Genomic DNA, 15378 nt, shown 5'->3' with positions numbered 1-15378 from the left:
CCAAAGGTCCATGTGTTAAAGACTCAGCCTCAGCCTAAGCTTCTATGAGGCAGCAGGAATTTTAAGAGGGTTAAGTGGGGGAAAAGATGAGTTATTGAGTGAAGAGATTCTTACAGGGATCCTGGGACGCTGGCCCCTCCTTTTTCTTCTCGTCTGATTTCTAGCATGAATAAAAGATGCCACCTCTACTTGTTTCCACAGTGATGTACTGTGCCACTATGACCATGGGCTGAAATTTAGACTGCCAGGACCAGAAATGAATTTTTTTTTCTGATAAATCTCTTAACACAAATGTTTGTTAAAGTAACAAAAAGTAAACAGGTGCTGTGTATCTCCAAAATCTTGAAGAAAGGAATTTGAATATGTTTATGATGTATCACAAACATCTAAAAAGATGATAAATATGTTTAACTTGGTTTAAACACTACACAGTGTATATCTTGCATCATCCCAATAGTTACATGTGTGTGTGTGTGTATATATATAATGATTTTTAAAAATCAGACTTATTTATTTTATATACACATATGTATATATTTATAAGTGTTTTGCCTACAGGAATGCCTGTGTATCACAGACATACCTCGTGCCTGTAGAGGTCAGAAGATAGTGTCTTCTGGGACTGATGGTATCTGACCCCCTGGGACTAGAGGTACAGATATTGTGAGACACCATGTGGGTGCTAGAAACTGAGCCAGACAAGAGCTCCCATGGTTTCAGTCCGTTCTCCTGCCTTCTAGAGATGGAGAATTAGTGAGAGAAGACTCCCTTGGCACAGGCATGCCGTCCTAAGGTGGGTACATGCTAGTATGACCAGGTGCAAGTGTAGAGGGTGGATGAGGGAGCCAAGAGCCACTCTTGGCCTCCTGGTCACTGCCTCCACACCAGCAAGCTACCTGGGACATGAGGTTCCCTTTTGCAGGGCCCGGGTTAGAATGTTCATAAGAACAGCTGTTTCCTTTAAGCAGCGATCGGTTAGAATGAATCAAAGGGCTACGTGTCTGGGTCTAAGAATAGCCCCATCATTTCTGACAGGGACTTAGCTGGGATGGAAGTCATTCCTTCAGGTGCAGAAAAGGAAAGTGTGGCCTGCGTCACTGACTTAAAATAGGTCGGGGCTTGCAGGTGACACATGGTTAGTTTCTAGGTTGGTATTTCCTATATTTCCTGTTTGGGATATAGGTTTCTGCCTTCTTTTCTGAACTGGTGTGTGTGTGTGTGTGTGTGTGTGTGTGTGTGTGTGTGTGTGTGTGTGTGTTTATAATGTTTGCATGCCCAGCTTTCTCTCCACTCCATCTGAGATATTTCTTTCTCTCTCTCTCTCTCTCTCTTCCTTCCTTCCTTCCTTTCTTTCCCTCCCTCCCTCCCTCCCTCCCTCCTTCCCTCCCTCCTTTCTTCCTTTCTTTCTTCCTTCCTTCCTTCCTTCCTTCCTTCCTTCCTTCCTTCCTTTCTTTCTTTCTTTCTTTCTTTCTTTCGTTCTTTCTTTTGTTCTTTCGTTCTTTCAATCATTCTTTCTTTCTTCTTTCAAGACAGGATTTCTCTGTATAGCCCTGGCTGTTCTGGAACTCACTCAGTAGACCAGGCTGACCTCAAGTCAGAAATCCCTCTTCCTCTTCATCAGGAGTGCTGGGATTAAAGGCGTGCGCCACCACTGTGTTACTACTTCTGTCAAGGCTTTACCAGCTGTGGTAGGCACTCATAGAAATTCAGTCAACTCTGTTTTCTCCTTAGCTCTCCCCAGTAGGTTCACAAGGTTTTGACATACTGGTAACACACCAGCAGAGCAGTATAGTAGAAAGAATGTGCTATCCTGGGGTGGAATTTTCCATGGAAAGGGAGCGTAAGGTCCTAAGCAGTCAGAAGTTTTATTTCTGTTCACGGCACAGCTTTCTTTAAGCTTTCGAATCAATACATTTGAGGTAGACATTTTCGTATATTCCTTTGCGACAAGCTGGCAAGGTGGCTCGGCGGTGTCAGTGCTCTCTGTGAGAGGCTGCTGACTTGAGTTTGATCCCACAGAGGAGGGTGAGAACAGTTTCCTGCGAGTCTGACCTCCACAGGAGGCCATGGTGTGCCCATCCCCCCACACCCACACTCTTCCACTTAGTAAGAAGTACGACATAATAAATGTAAATTTAAATCAAAAATACTTTGTGGGCCTGGAGAAATGACTTGGCAATTACAAACATTCCCCCCCATCTGGAAGACTAGAACTTGGCTCCCATCAGCCACATCAGGTGGCTCCCAGCTGTCTGTAACTCCAGGTCCCTGACACCCACTTCTGACCTCCCTGGATGCCCATACACATAGGCCTGGTACACACACATCATTAAAAATAAGTCTTTTAAGAGCTACTTTGTGGGGCTGGTGAGATGGCTCAGTGGGTAAGAGCACTGACTGCTCTTCCAAAGGTTCTGAGTTCAAATCCCAGCAACCACATAGTGGCTCACAACCATCTGTAATGAGATCTGACACCCTCTTCTGGTGTGTCTGAAGACAGCTACAGTGTACTTACATATAATAAATAAATAAATCTTAAAAAAAAAAAAGAGCTACTTTGTGAAGGGGCTTCTGTTTTAGACAAGCTAATGTAGGCCTGTCTTCTTTCCTCCTAAGGAAAGACTAAGGGCAAGAATAAACTCAGAAAAATATGCAAGAGGCATCAGCAAGAGAACTCTGAGAGTTAAAAAGAAGGAAGGCGAGGTAGCTAGGATCATTGTAGGACTGGAGGTAGAGCGGGGAGCAGATACATCTTAATCCCCCACACGGAAGACTTGACCTTAGCCTGGCACTTCCCAAAGCCAGCCAACAAGGATTCAGTCCTTCCCTGCACAGAGCGCCCAGCACCTCCCCCTTCTTCACTGACAGACACATATGGGAATCAGACATTAATAAGCAGCCTTATTTGTTACACTCTTGCTCTCTATAAGTCTGAGATGTCCTTTTCTTCTGGAGTACAGACTAAAAAGAGATCCCTCAAATTCCAGGCAGCACCAGAGAGGATCTGGGGAAGCTTCAGTTATTTGAGGGAAATTATGAAGCTAGAATGTCACTGGGCTCATAAGAGAAATCCTTTAAGTTAGACCTAAATAGAGCAAAAGCCTAATTAAGACATAACATAACATAAGAGGCAGGGCATCCTAATACAGCCAATGCACACTGCATAAGACCCAGGGAACTCTTGTTAAGGATTTATTTTTTACTTTTAGTTATGTACACATTGTGGATACTTGGGTGGGTGTAGGTGCCTGTAGGTACAGGTGCCTGAAGAGGCCACAGGTGGTAGATCCCCTGCAGCTGCGGAGTCAGCCCCACATGAGTGATGGCAATTGAACTCTGGGAGAATAGGACAGTGCTGAGCCATCTCCCCAGCCCAGAACCAGGGAAACAAATGAGATGTGATGACGTGCTGACACCGTGTGAAGACTAGCCTCGATGTCATCTGAAGGAGACTTCACAGCAGCCGTCAGAAAAGCACCTCAGAACACAGGCTCGGCAGAGCCTCCCAAAGTGAGTGAACAGACACCAGAGAAGGCTCAAAAACGCCTTGACAGGACTCTGCTCACAAGTAGACTGGGTAAGACAGGAGCATCTGTGAAACTGGTGAAAGAAAATGCAGTCTGAATGCGGAGGGGCGTAAAGCAGAGAAGGCTGGCTGCTGCTCTTCGGGAAGACTTGGATTTTCAAATTGCTGTATTAACTACTCTGCGGGGGGTGGGTAATCAGCTTAAGGAGAGGACAAACAGGTCCTCACGAGTGACAAATGATTGCAACACTTAAAAATCAAATATTCTTAATAGCATCAAAGGTGCATAGAAATAAACCTAATTTAATTGAAAGCTACAGACGACAGAGTTATTATTGAGAGAAATTAAAGCAGTCAAATAAATATTCATGAGTTAGCCTTTTTTTTTATCAAGTCTATGTTCAATTCCCTTCAAACGAATCTAGAGCAAGGTCTGTATATTACAGCGAGATTTTAGCTTATTTGTAGAATAAATTGGATTCTTTATCTGAAAACTTAAGGTGTCATAAAGGATGGGATAGATGATAGTCTTCATAAACACTGTGGTGCTGATTGGACAAATCTCTGGCTTCAGACTTGTGATCTGCCTCGGCCTTCTGAGTGCTTGGATTGTACGCAGTACCATACTCAGTCTTTATTCTATTCCACACCAACACATAGTCAGCTAAAGGGTAATATTAATATTAAAGACAAAATAATTACATTTGTGAAAGACAGTAATTGCAAGACCTTGGAATATAATAATGTTCTCAACTGTAATAAGAAAGTTCTAAAGAGAAGGAGATGGTCAAGACTTGATTTAAACAGAATGTCAATTGTCATAGATAGCTGCTAGGAGAGAGAAAAGGCAAGCCACACACACACACATATGCACATGCACACGCACACACACATGCACCAGACACATACATACAAACACATGTATACACATACATCCATATGCACGCATGCACACACATACACACATGCACCACACACAATATGCACATATGTGAGTGCACAAACACACACACACAGAGGGACAGAGAGGGGGCGGGGAGAGAGAGAGAGGTTTCCAATTAAAATTCTGATTAAATGTTTTTATGCAGACTGTATGCAAAACTTCCATATCATGAGCAGCTCATCACAGCAATAGCTAGGAAGACAGTTCAGTATGTGAAGTGTGTGTTGCACAAGTGTAAGGATCCGAGCTCTGTTCCTGAAACCCATTCTGAGAAAAAACAAGGTGATGGTGATGGATGCTTGTGATGGCAGAGTTCAGGAAATAACGAGAAGTTTCCAGGTGGTCAACATATGAAAAACAACACTCAAGGTGGACCTGTAGTCTCCACATCTGCATGTACATTCCTGTACACACACACACACACACACACACACACACACACACACACACACACACAGAGAGAGAGAGAGAGAGAGAGAGAGAGAGAGAGAGAGAGAGAGAGAGGGTGATTTTCAATTAGCCAAAGTAAGGGCAGCAAAACGCGACATAAAATTCCAGCTTGCTCCCACCACTGTAAAACCCCAGAGTCACCACAAAATGTACAGAGAAATAAGCCTCACACACACTAGGGAAAAAAATGGTTTAACTGCAGCTGTCATCCACTGGCCAGTGGGAGAAGTTTCCACTGTGGGAAACCTCTGGACAAGGGTCTTCCACAGCTGACCAAGTGCATATATTTGATGAGCCAGAATTCTACTCCAAGGGACATACCCAACAGAAAGGCACTCAAACAAACACATAAAATGTGATCATGCAGCTATATTAATCAAAGACTAGGAATAACCCAAATTTCCATTAACAATGTAATATGATGACAGTGGATGGAAAGCTGTGCGTAGCATTGAAATTAAATAAGTGAACGAGATACAGAATCTTATGCACGATTCTTATCAACACCATTTTCAAGACAACCATGAAGGTGCCTTGAATTGCCCCATTCATACAAAGTTTAAGAACAGAGAGCTCTCCAATACAGGGAGAAGTGGGGACAGTAGTTGTTGGAGGTCACAGAGAGCTCTTGGGCTTTATGACACCCTGTCTCTTGACTCTGTCAGGTTTGTCGCCTCGGGTGAGGAGGAGTCTTGCGTCTCCTTCCCTTACTTTTCTCTGAGTACAATTTGACTTCGGCAAAGAGTTTACTGGAAAGAACACGCTCAGGTTTGCAAGGTTGAACAGTCACTGTGAACAGGAAGCGCGTGTTCTGTCTGTGTTTCGTTTGTCTGTGTGTGTGGAGATGGAGGCTGATCTTGGGGTCTTTGTCGTGCTAGACAAGTTCAGCTCGCATCAACTGCTGAGCTGCAGGACCAGCCCTAAAATTTTATTCTTTTAAGTGTTGAGAGAAAGTCTCAAGTTACTCAGGCCAGTCTTAAACTCGATCTACAGCCCAGGCAGGACTTAGCCCTGTGATCCTCCTGCCAGCCGCTGGGATTTCGGTCCTGTGCCTAGTACAAAGAGTATTTTATGCTGTGTTTAGAAACCTCGGAAGGCAAACATTCATTTACTCTGAGCAGATAAGAAGAAAGATTGACAGGAAAGTAAACGGTTCTCGAATGGCTTGTGTGGACAGTCTGTTGAGTACCTTGCTAGCTTCCTTCAGGGGATGTCTTGACTTTCCTTAAGGCCACCCTGCTTACTTGGAGGCCAGGCCACCTCATGGAGCTAAGGATGCAGACAGCATTGGGCCTCTCAGAGTGGCTGGCTACTGCCTCCATCCCTACCTAACACTGACACTGCAAAGGTGGGAATGCTCTCTGTACTGTCATCACCACCTCCCTCCCCAGCACTGCCTGTCAGCTGATGATTTTGAACTAGTGCAAGAACAAATGTGCTTCAGCCACCAGCCCTGAAAATGGAAAGTTGTCTGTTCTTTATGCTTCCACTTGGGCTTGGACAGGGCAAACAGGGGCCAGACTGGAGCAGAGGGCTTATTCGAGGGGCTGTGGACCAGCAAGTGTGTAGATAGGATTCCAAACTGATCTTGACTGTGAAAACTTTTGAAAGGGAAAGTCCTTACCAGGCAGTGTTTTCCCCTGACACTAATTTTGTTTGTCTTCTGGTTGAAGATAATGAATTACCATTAGGAATAAATTGGGGCCTCAGTGTCTTCTCTGCTGGCTAAGGTGTGGGGTTACCTTGCATGGGAGGAGACAGCGAGCCTCTTATTTTCCCTTCCCGTATTTCCCCTTTGCTTGTTCATTTCTCCATTTTGTCATTCCCGATGTCTTCAGCCCTTGGCCTTTCTGCCCATTCCTCTCTCTTTACACAGTCATGTTTATTTAATTTTGGATGTTCTCTTCTGGCCAAGAGTTGGCTTGGTGCACACCAAATGGAAATAAATGTGATTAACTCTGTTCTAGACTCAGAGGGACTGAAATATAAGAAGATCGATGCCAGATGTTGTTGTGATGACAACCTGTTGGGTTGAAGGACCCCAGGAAGACACAGTCCAGATTCACAGGGACAGAGCCACTCACCTATTGTCACATGCAGCACAGAATAATGCAGAGGCATGGCATCATAACAATTCCTGAATGGTGCTTCTCAGAAGATGGTACTTCTTGGGGTCTGGTACCTGGACTAGTGAGGCTTCTCAGGGGATGGGACCCCAACCCAGAATGACAACATCACCTGATAACTTCATCTTCATCATTATCATCATCATCATCATTGTTGTTATTCCTTTTGTTTTGTTTTGAGATTGTAATAAAATTATATCATTTCTCCATTGCCCTCCCTCCCTCCAAACCCTGTGATTTACCTCTCCTTGCTCTCTCAAATTCATAGCCCCTTTCCCCCCACAAATTGCTGTTATACATATATACGTACATACACATATTTCTAAACACACAAAAACAACCTGCTCAGCCTGGATAATGTTACTTGTATGTATGTTTTCAGACCTGTCCATTTGGCATCGGCTGACCAGTCGGTGTGCCTCTCCCTGGGGAAGGGTTGTTCTTCCTGCTCTTTGCTTTCTGTAGTTGCCTGTAGTTCTTTGTGTAGGGTTGAGGTCTTGTGGGCCAAGATCCAAAACTTCACTAGCCCTGAGTAGTTAGCCAGGTTTCGAGTACTGGACAAAGTTTTTCTCTTGTTGGGGAAATTCTTTGAAACACACTTTCTCTGGGACCTTCCCAGAATCGCCAAATCACGCAGTCAGAGAGCAGGGCCCATGGCTCTATTTTAACAAGATCTGCATGCTTGTGTTGCGTGTGCAAACATTTATCCTCAGTGTCTAGTGCTTAGACACTGTTTACTGTGGTTAAGTGGCATGGACTGATAGCATGAGGATGGCCTGAGAATAGGTGAATAATTGGTCACACCAGAGAGGGAGGGGGGAGGGGGAGAGAGGGGGAAGGGGAAGGGGAGGGGGAGAGGGAAAGGGAGGTGGGGGGAGGAAGAGGAGGAGGAGAAAAGGGATCCAATCCGGACCCCTCACCTCTTAAGGCCCCACTTGGGTTAAACAGTAGCCAGGCACACAGGACACAGAAGACAGAGGGGACAGAGAAATAGAAAAGTGCCAACACTTTACCAACTGAGTTGCCTTCTCCTTAGCCTAAGAAAATATTTTAAAACAAAACAAAACAACCCAGCCACTTTCTAAGTATACAAAAAACTCAATGAGTAACAGTAAACATAGGTTAATAAGTAGTATTAATATTTTCTATGGAGATATCAGGTCTTTGAGAGGTAGCTCAGCTTCCGGGTTCACCCATTCACTCATTCAGTCCAGCATGAAGCTGGCATGGGACGTCCAGCCTGGAAATAAGTAAGTCTTGGATGAGCCAAAGGCTGGAGCAAGAGAGGACTCGCTCCCATCCCAACAATGAAGGGATGCAGGGCAGAGTGGTGGAAGGGCAGAGATGCTCCCAAAGACAGGGTAAAGGGAGCCTCACCCCACATTCTGCCCTTAGTTTGGGCTGGAAATGTCCCTAGAAGAACAGAGAAACCGAGGAGGGATCATGAGCTAGTCCTCAGCCCATCGCCCGTGCTTTGAGCTCTCTCTTGACACAGCAAGCAAGACTGATTATAGACAAATGTCCGTTCTTGCTTTCTGCATCCAGGGCCTGAGAGATCTCAGACGCCCATGCTTGCTCAGGAAGCTGTTTCTGACATTGGCCTGTTTGGTGACCAGAAACTGATGCTGTTTCTCCACGTGGCCTACAGCTGGCCAGTTGGCAGTGGTACGGCTGAGCCTCAGAATACTGACAATGGCTGTTTTCATCCCATGAGCAGATTGGTGTCAAGGCTGGAAAGAAAGAAAGATTTTTCACTCAACTCCCACTCTTCCCAAACAAGCCAACAAGAAGGCGAGGTGTTTGGAGGCCTCCCACACCCTATACGTGACCCTTTTTGTATTTGCTCAAGGTGGTAGTACCACAGTTAGAACCTTTGGAGTTTTTTTGGTATCCTTTTAGTCTGTGTTAATGTGTCTCTGCTGTACTTAAATTCTCTTCAAAATGACCTCCACATCGATACATTTCTTGGAATTCACATGTGAGTAAGAAAAGATAAGATAGGCTGGCAAGATGGTTCAGTGGTTAAGAGCGCGGACTGCTCTTCCGAAGGTCCTGAGTTCAAATCCCAGCAACCACATGGTGGCTCACAACTATCTGTAATGAGATCTGATGCCCTCTTCTGGAGTGTCTGAAGACAGCTACAGTGTACTTACATTAAATAAATAAATAAATCTTAAAAAAAAAAAAAGAAAAAGAAAAAGAAAAAAGAAAAGGTAGGATGATTTTATTATTATTTTTTTTTTTTTAGTTGTCCAGACTGAGTAATTATTTAAGATATGGCTTTAAAGGCTGGGGCTGAGTGGGTAAGAGCACTTGCTCCTAGAACATGAGGACCCGGGACCAAATCCCCAGCATCCAGATAGCAAGCTATGCGTGACTGCACACGTACTGTAACCCCACTGCTATGTGGGGGTGGAGGTAGGGGAAGGAGGATATCCATAGTTTAATGGCTGCCAGCTTAGCTCCAAGTGCAGAGAGAGACCCTGTCTCAAAGGAATAAGGTGAAGAGTGACAGAGCCAGGTACCTAGCATGCTCCTCTGGCCTCTCCACTCATGCATGTGCACATCTGCATACATAAGTATGCACTTGCATGCGCACACGCACACACACACACACACACACACACACACACACACACACACGGCAGGTAATCAGTTATAATTACATGAAGCCTTGTTGGACTATTAGAGCTCACAGAAAGCAATCTCTCTCTCTCTCTCGAAGGCAGAAGGAGCCCTTTGACCTCTAGAGACATTCCAAAAGGCTGAGGTACCACGTCCAAAGAATGTGACCTCAGGTATGTTTGTGGAGGAAATTCTGAGAGGAAGTAAAGTGGCACTCTGTGGGCACTTGCTGGAAAACCCACATCTGCCAACTGAGCTGAAATCTTACTCAGAGCTGGAACAAGACTGTTTCTGACTCCCTGCATCGCTTCCACCCATGAAAAGAAAACTCTGTTTTTCTTGTTTCTCTCGTCAGGCTGCCTGGAGATGGGAGAGAGAAACTTAATCAGTTGGGCCTGTTCTGTTAGACCAGATGATTCCCCTTTAGAAAGATCCCATTTTATAAGGTGCAGGAGGCCAGCACATTATGATGGTTGTCGGGAGATCCCAGTCGAAGGTGGGGAGCAGGGAATGAGGCTTCCACAAATCCACTGTGTGCAGGGGACCCCTCAGTAGGCAGCAATGCTCCAAGAGACTGGGAAAAGAGCAGTATGTCTGGATCGTGGACCCAGAGGCTAGGGAAACCAGACCGCCTTCTCAGTCAGCTGTATGCAATGGTGTTAAGCACAGCGCTGCTCAACCTTCCTAGTGCTGTGTCGCCTTAATACAGTTTCTCACATGGTGACCCTTAACCACAAAATATGTCCTACTTCATCACTGTTGTGAGTTGTAACGTAAATGTCTGTGTTTTCCAGGGATGACCTCTATAAAAAGGTCATTTGACCTCTATGGGGGCCGCAACCCACAGGTTGAGAACCATCTGTCCTACACATTAGGGTAGCACTGAAGCATCCCAGCGACAGAAAGAACAGTGTCTGGCTCTCATTGTCCAACATGAGAAATCACAACGTTCCTTTGGGGAATTCTTTTTCCTGGCAATAAATCCTCAGGGGGAAAAAATCCTGTGACAGAACCAGCCCCAGAGGAATGTCCATAGGTCAGAAGGAGGCCACCTAGCTTGGAAGGTTCTGGAAATTCTAGTTGGGCATTGGGAGGAGTCCAGGCAGCTGCGCTGATGCAAGGGGGCTCCAGAGAGGAAGGAGAACCTCGGGAGTTAGTCAGAGGACGTTGCTCAGAATGAGGGAGAGAGTGGGGGAGGCTACCAGTGGAGGCCAGGGACCGATGTCACTTCACTATCTGTAACTTCCTGTTTTGGAGAAAGAGCCTGAGCTTGCTTTGGGGGAGGGGAGCATGAAAGGTGAAGCCTGGAAGATTGGTGCTTGTGCTCTCACTGGAGGGCAAGAGGGGGTTTAAATGGTCAGAGCAGGGGCCTGGAGAGATGGCTCAGCGGTTAAGAGCACTGAATGCTCTTCCGAAGGTCCTGAGTTCAAATCCCAGCAACCACATGGTGGCTCACAACCATCCGTAATGAGATCTCACGCCCTCTTCTGGAGTGTCTGAAGACAGCTACAGTGTACTTACATATAATAAATAAATAAATCTTAAAAAAAAAAAAAAAAAATGGTCAGAGCAGGATGGGGTGACAGACCTGGGCAGACTAGAAGGAAAAACAATTGGTGATTCTGATTCATTCACCTCAATTGTCACAGAACAGAGCAAACACACATGTAATAAAATCATAAAAGTCTGTGGGAAGTAGAAGAAAGAAACTTCAGCAGATCAAAGCAGCTGATGGGTCAGATACTGGGGTCGGGCCTTTGAACCCCCCAAGGCTACACGAGGCTCCTACCTGGCTGAGATCTATGGCTCTTCTGTTCTCGGACTATTGACACAACAGCCTGGCTGCTCAGAGAAATGGGCTCTGAGGATCCTGGCATCCTTGAGGTAGCTCCAATTTCCTAGATGAGCGTGGGGAGAGTGGAGGGATCTGGGTCTCCTGAGAAGAATCGAAGGTGGAAACTGGAGATAAACACGGGGAGAGAGCTTGCTGTCTATGGCTCAATTGCTCTGCTGAACTGCCTCTTGGTTGAACTGCTGCACAGCCTGAAGGAAACCCTATTCCACCCAGGCTTCCCTCCAGAGCAAAATATCAGCCCTCCTCTGCCAGTGGAGTCCACTGGATAGCCAGGCCTGCTGTCCCCAGAGCCTCTGTCAAACCCGTGATCCTTCTCTTTCCCTGTGACCAACAGTATAGACTCCTGGAACTCAGAAGGACTCCACATGGCTAGAGTGTTCCCAGTGGAATCAGTAGTCTGTCACAGAAAAGGCAAAGATGACTCAGGAAGCAGACGTCTGAAGAGATGCCTGGCCTGACTCCATGGAGGTTTTAGAAAGACATTCACTCTTTCCATAGAGTGGAGAGCCTCACTGGTGCTATGCACATTAAACATCAGATGAACTCGCTCCATCTCAAGGGTATTCTGAGTACCCCTCCCCCAACCCTCACCAAGGGTCTTCCCTGCTTTTTGGTACCCTCTCCCAATCATATAGAATTTAAGGCAGATTATAAATTTAACTACTCTGCTAAGTTGCGATAAGTAATAAATTCATTTCTTTTTGTGTGTGTTTTAAAGCTTTGTAGAAAACAACAATGTCAACAACACTAACCCAAACATTGTAAGGCTGAGACACAAAGACATTGAGTTTGAAGGTAACCTGGGCTACATAATGAATTGTATATTCCAGACCAGCCTGGGCTACATGGCAAGCCCTGTCTCAAAAATAAACAAATAGATGAAAATCTATTTTTGCCCAAAATAACTGTTTACGGTAACTTCCATGAAATGCCCCAGGTCTGGGTTTTGCTGTTAGTGTCTCCAGCTGGGCACGATCTTTGATGTAATCAGTGACTCAGCTTACTCGAAATAAACCTGTTGTCAAAGATTCAAAATTTATCTCTTTGACACACACATGTCTTGTGACCCGCCTGTCCTTCTGCTCAAAGCACTGTCCCAATCCCTCTGACTCAACGGGGAAACCACAATCTACAAGAAGCCAGAGCGTTCCCACACCTGGGGTGGGCTGCGCGTCACCAGCAGGGCAGCAGATGTCATTGTGCCTGAGCAGGAAGCTCGGCAGGATGGCTTCTTTGCCACTCCTCTGTCCACAGGAAAGCATGGTGACGTGGTGGATTCGTGATTTGGTGGGGAGCACGGTGAGGTGTGACTTGCCATCCTCTCTAAATAGATTGTTCAACCCAGAAGCAGTTGTTTCTTGGGGGAGGCATAACTTGAGGTAGGTCTGGAGATGGCAATGGCTCTTGAGCTCTTGGCTAGCACCTGTGTCGTCCTGGGGCCACTGCTGACCCACCAAGACCCTCTACAACAGGTGCTGCATGTCATAGCTGAAGGCTGTCCCACTCACCCAGGTCCCCCACCAGTCACTCACAACCATGCAAAAAGGGAAGTCTTGGCCAAAACTCACTGTCGGTTTGGTGCCTGCTCTCAGAATGGCACTGTCTGAGAATAATGAGGTGCTCTGTGTAAAGAAAGGGGAGAGAGTCAGGGCTGCCTCCAAAGCCCTGTTCTAGACTCTGTTGCTGTGGTGGTTTGAGTGAGAAAGCCCCCCCCCCCCCGTGGGCTCACATATTTGAATCTTTGATACCCAGTTGGTGTGCCACTGGGGATGGGCCTCTCTCTTCTCTCTCTCTCTCTCTCTCTCTCTCTCTCTCTCTCTCTCTCTGTGTGTGTGTGTGTGTGTGTGTGTGTCCCCGTCCTTGCTGCCTGCAGACTGCAGATCAGGATGTAGCTTCCAGTTACCTCTCCAGCACCCCATCTGCTGTGTGCTGCCATGCTCCCTGCCACAATGATAAGCAATTCGTCCTCTGAAGCAGTAAGCAAGCCCCCAGTTAAAAGCTTTCTTCTATAAGTTGCCTTTGCCATGATAACAGTAACTAAGACAGGAACCTCCCATGCCAAGCTCGGCAGGTCAGGGCACATTTGCCCTTGGGGGCTTTTCACTGGAATTTAATCTTTAGGGACCTTTGCAGATTCTGAACATCTCATCTGTTCAGGAGCTCCACTATCTTTCCTGGTCTCTAAGCCTTGTTCCCTGTCCTGTCTGCCTCACCCCACCCCCGACCACCTCTACCTGCAGTTACTGTCCCAGGAATCCTTTTTGGGTAGTTACTGAGGTCATGGCCTCTGATTATATAATGAATGCAACCATCGTTCATGTCCTAGTGAAACTTTGAAGATAGAAACAAAATGTAAATTCCCACTTTTAGGGCAGGAGAGTCTGGAAGCTCGGGCAGGAGCCTCTGGCTACGTCAGCCTCTGGCCGGTGTCTCTACCATGACTCCCCACATGCTCATGGAACGTGCCAGCAATAACGTAAGATGAGCCCTCGGATGAGCCCCACATTTGGGAGGAACTTCTGGAGCATGACCTACTTTTTTGAATATCTAATGAAATTCATAGATTTCCCCCATAAGATGCATATACTCAATACTTCTAAAAATCTAGCATTTTCGCACATGTCAGAGATCCATTCATGAGAATTCAATCTTGCTTTGGGATCCTTTTGCTTTTCATCAGGGTCATGGGTTCCCAGCATCTCTTGCCATGAAGATGTGGTCAATATTCTGATTTTTAAGAGGGCCTGTCGAACTTAAGAGGGGCTGTGGTTCTCTCACAAGGACATCTGCTAAGTAGCTGAGCAGTGCATTTCCTTGCTGGTCAAAAGTCTGAGGGAGGAACAATGGGCGCAGCATTGCATAGCATGACAAAGCTCTTCATCTGGGAAGCTGGTAGTGGAGTGGGCACGCATGGAATGTCAGCCATCAGAAGTGCACCCTGGATTTTGTTTACATAAAGAGAAACTGAGGAGGTGCTGTGGAAATGAAGAGAGACAGCACCTTCCATTTGCTTCCACATTAACCTGTAGGTAAGTAAAGAAAACATATGGCCCTCATTACACCAAGAAGTTATATAGGTCAGAAACACAAACAAGATTAAGAGAGAGCTGGGACAAATGGAAAAGGTCCTAAATAGAAAGACAGTCTTTGGTCACAGACAGGATACGGTTGGGGACATCGTGGGAGTCACTTTAAGAAGGTACGAGGTATTTGGGCTCATCATAATGAGAATTCCATCATTTTCAGGAGACTCCAGCCAGGGCTGATGAAAGAGTGAATGCTTTGGAAGGTGGTGATAAAGGTCTCCGTATCGGAGGAGAAACTTGGCTTCTCCAGTGAGCTAGGAAAGCAGGAAGCATCATTCCTATCTCATGGTCTGTCTAGAGTGACTGTTGGATCTGCTGGCCCTCTGATGTCACACCCAGATGAGGGCTCCAAGCCAAGGGTTAGGTCTCATACCTCTTACTCACCCATACTCTCATACCTCCCACAGCCAAGAGAAAATGTTCCCTTTCTCTAGCCTTCCACAGCAGAGAATATGCACCTGAGATTATTCTACACCCCCAAAATTAGGAGGGAAGAAGTATTCCTTCTAAGGAAATGGGGTCTGGGAAGGCCCAGGAGAGAGTGTAAGGCAAACCTGTGCCCAGGGCATGGCTGTAACATCAACCTTCATGTAAATCCATGCACCCAGACTCCTCATGCTGAGCATGATCAAGGCCCATAAAGGTTAGGTAAAGGTGCCCTACCCTGGGCACATGTGTGTATCTGGAGAGCAGGTACTTCAGAGCCAGGTCATCCAGGTTGTTGTGTAGTATTTTTCTCCAAATTAAAACAGTCCCTCCTGGAGGGA

At 46.1% G+C, this 15378-nt stretch overlaps 1 long non-coding RNA gene across 1 annotated transcript in view; it reads left to right on the top strand.

The window, feature by feature from the left end:
- The window catches only part of Morrbid (myeloid RNA regulator of BCL2L11 induced cell death), a 130689-nt gene extending 121469 nt beyond the window's left edge, over window positions 1-9220 (top strand). The window contains exon 3 of the long non-coding RNA NR_028589.1: window positions 6887-9220. This is a non-coding gene — a long non-coding RNA (myeloid RNA regulator of BCL2L11 induced cell death). The remainder of the gene's footprint in view (window positions 1-6886) is intronic.
- The last annotated feature ends 6158 nt before the right edge of the window (window positions 9221-15378 follow it).

This window comes from Mus musculus, chromosome 2 (genome assembly GCF_000001635.26).
Source record: "Mus musculus strain C57BL/6J chromosome 2, GRCm38.p6 C57BL/6J".
NCBI classification, from domain to species: domain Eukaryota; kingdom Metazoa; phylum Chordata; class Mammalia; order Rodentia; family Muridae; genus Mus; species Mus musculus.
This window is presented reverse-complemented; position numbering and strand designations above follow the sequence as displayed.